At 28.7% G+C, this 3903-nt stretch overlaps 1 pseudogene; it reads right to left on the bottom strand.

Moving 5' to 3' along the window:
• LOC106300123 overlaps positions 1 to 3903 on the bottom strand; it is a 77787-nt pseudogene that overhangs the window by 64418 nt on the left and 9466 nt on the right.

Here is a 3903-nt window from a genome sequence, read left to right as displayed (position 1 = left end):
TATCACTTAAAACTGTTTATAATTACTTGATTTTTATTTTTCACGCATCAAAATATTTTTTTACAAGATTTATAAATTATTTTTAAAATAAACCGGTACCAGACGACTTACACTTCAGTCGTCCAGACGACTTCCAACATCTCAGATGACTCAGACGATTTACTAGTGCTATATTCGTAAAAATGGCTTCTGTTTTTTTGTTTGGTCACAAGGGGCTGAGCTGTAATTTCACTAGGCTTTTAGGTTAGTTTTGCATTTGATTCAAGTTTGGGTATAGGTTTGGGGTTAAAATCAAGTTGTGGGTTAGTTTTGGCAAAAACTCCTATAGAAAATAGGTATAAAAATTAATAAGAAACAAGAATTACTTTCACTGAATACTTTAATTTATTAATTGTCACTACAACTCATCTACCATTTTTATCCATGCAAAAGAGTTTTAGGTTTACAAATATTAAACAGTATAAAGGTGATCTACATCCACAAAACATCTATTTTATAATTAAAAAATAGATTAGGCTGGTGTATTCTCTTATATGTAATTTAGTATACAATTTACAGTACCGGTTTAAAAATCAAATAAAATGTGGAAATAAAATTGAGTTCCCCTCAAATTAAATATCTATAGATATAATTTCGGGAGACCTGAAAAATAATTCTTAGTTTGGAGCCATACAAAAAAACTAAGGTTTTAACTAGTAACCATCACATGAATAGGAAAGAATAAAAAAAGAACGGATTAAAATAAAATTATAGGAATGATGAGTAATGATTAATGATTAATTTTTATCAAATTTAGTAAAGAATAAATATGTTTTCTTAGGTCTCTATAATAAAAAGAATGAAAAATAATTGAAACGAACAATTATTCCTTATAAATGATTAAAATAATTTAAGAATGTTAAAAATGCATTGTTTCTTTTCATTTTTTGGTCACCGTTCATACCCTAAGTATTAGCTCTTATCATAATTTTCCATTAATTTATCCTTCAAACTTTTAATTGTTAACAAAGATTCGAAAACTAGCAAAATATACTAACAACTAGTATACTTTTTGTTAAATGGTATTAAATGTATAACTGGACCATGGATACCTAACGCTAACAACTATTACACTTTCATTTATTTGTAAAAATGGCATTATCATCTTTGCCAACAACCATCAACAAACAAATTCAATTAATTTTTCTCATTATTTGCTTACTTAACTTCACAACCCGTATATGTCACTTTATTCATAACAAGTAGAGATATCAGAATAGCATGTGAAGCCCATCAACATTAAACCTGAAGACAGAGAACGATTGTCACATGATTCAATCCCTTTAAAAGATATTCTTCAGTTGTTGCCTCTACTTGGATGCTAATTAGAACCATACTGTCTCTGCGTGCAAATTTAAATTGAGGTGCTCTATTGTAAAATCCAGTCACCTGTAGAATATCTCCCATTCTATATCTGTATAACCCTAGAAAGAAGAGTTATTAGAAGAAGAAAAGAAAATTTGATCAAAAAAAAAAAAAAGAAGAAAACAATTATTTTTGATCGTATGGTTGAGAGAGGGTAGACATATAAATATATACCAGATTTTGACCGCGGGGGTATAATTTTTTAAAAATATGATGCTATTTGTTTTTTTATGTCACTATTTAGGGTTATGTCACTATTTAGGGTTAGAAAAAAAATAACGAAACCTAATCCAATCCGAACCGAAGTATTTTGGGTATCCAAAACAGATTTATATACTTATATATATTAATTATTTTTAGATTTAATATATATAAAAACATCCCGAATATATATGATACTTTTAAGTTCATTTAAATACTTGAAAATATATACAAATAATCAAACGTAAATATCCAAAATAGTTAAAATATACTCAAAACTCTAAAAATACTTAAATCTATCTTATTAAATTAGAAATACTTTAAGCTTTTGTTTGGCAATAAAGATATCAGTTAAAAAAATATTGTTGTTTGGAAATATGGATAGCAGTAAGTTAGAAAAAAAAATAAAGGGTTTATGCTATTAAAAAAAATTAGAAGTTCATTACATTATATTAAAAAGTAATGGGTTTATATTACTTGATATACATATTCAAATCAAAATAATAATTTAAAACTGATTTATATCAAAAATTCATTCAAAAATATACGTATATAAAAATTTGACTTTTACTAACATATTTTCAAATAACCATTATAAAAATGTTTTTAATATATATAAAAAAAATACAATACAAAGCCCAATTTCAAACACCAATTTAAATTATGGTTTTTATATTTCACACTGGAATTTAAAAATATAATATATATAATTAATTTATATGATTGTACGTATAAAATATGATTAATTATAAGAAAACTTATTCGATGGTACGTATAAAATACGATTAATTATATGATAACACATATTTTTGTAACCTATGATGACACATATAGGATATATAATAGTTAGGGATGGGCGTTCGGATTTGTTTTCGGGTCTGTTTGGGATTTTGTGTTCGGTTCAGATCTTTGAGGATTCAGTTTGGATTTGGATAACCAATTTAAATTGGTTTGGTTTAAATATTTAGATAGAGAATTAATAATTATTTAAGTATTTTTGGAGTTTTGAGTATATTTTAACTATTTTGGGTACTATAATCATTAATTATTATATGTATTTTATCTTATATATTAAATAATCAACACTAAATAACATAAAATCCGTAAACCTATCTAAATTCCCTATACTAACCACCTAATCTATCCTAAACTAACCAAATTATAGAGGAATCAGAGAAGCTTACCATTGCTACGAAATGGAGAGGAAGTGGAGAGGAAGTAGAGAGGAAAGAAAGAGTGAGCGCTCGGGGTATATATAATTTCATATCGTCGCAAATTCCTTGTAAGTTTACGGCGAAATAGCGAGCAGTTACAAAGGCGCGTGTTTTTCTATACGAGGAAATTACGAGGAAACACAAAGGCCCGTGTTTTAATATACGAGGTATTAACGACGATTTTGCTTACGTGGAATTAACGAGCCTTGCTTTCCTATAAATATACCCACAACTCTCATTCTCAAACCACACACAAAGTCCCAAAACACACCCTATCTCAAATCACATTCCTCAGCAAAATCCTATTCAAATTATAAATATTTAAAAAAAAAGGAGAAGATACTAGAATTCATGTGGGCAATACACCCTATCTCAAATCACATTCCTCAGCAAAATCCTATTCAAATTATAAATATTTGAAAAAAATAGGAAAAGGAGAAGATATTAGAATTCATGTGGGCGAGACTTACGTATTATAATTGCTGGAAGTCTTGCCATATGTTAATCTGGTATTTTTATCCTTTTCCTTTTTTCTAGTTTTTACAATACGAGGTATTTACGACGATTTCTGCTTACGTGGTGTTTACGACGATTTCTGTGTACGTGGTGTTTACGACGATTTCTTCTTACGTGGAATTAACGAGTGTTTTGTTTAAATCCATTTACGTGGTGTTTACGACGATTTCTGCTTACGTGGTATTAACGAGTGTTTTGTTTAAATCCTTTTACGTGGTGTTTACGACGATTTCTGCTTACGTGGAATTAACGAAACCCCAAACCCCAAATCCGAAACCCGAAACCCGAAACCCCAAACCCCAAACCTCAAACCCCAAATCCGAAACCCGAAACCCCAAACCCCAAACCCCATATTCCTTATTTTCTACTTTATATATTCCAAACTCCATCTTTATTTCCATTCCAAACCACAATTCCCACATTACCTTATTCATAAAACAAACCCCACATTACCATATTCATAAAACAAACTTTCACATCTTATTCATAAAACACACTACACAAAATCAAATACATCAATCGGATACATCGACATTCTCGTCATCACTAGAAACATCATCATTTTCAT

The sequence above is a fragment of the Brassica oleracea genome, chromosome C6, assembly GCF_000695525.1.
Source record: "Brassica oleracea var. oleracea cultivar TO1000 chromosome C6, BOL, whole genome shotgun sequence".
NCBI classification, from domain to species: domain Eukaryota; kingdom Viridiplantae; phylum Streptophyta; class Magnoliopsida; order Brassicales; family Brassicaceae; genus Brassica; species Brassica oleracea.
This window is presented reverse-complemented; position numbering and strand designations above follow the sequence as displayed.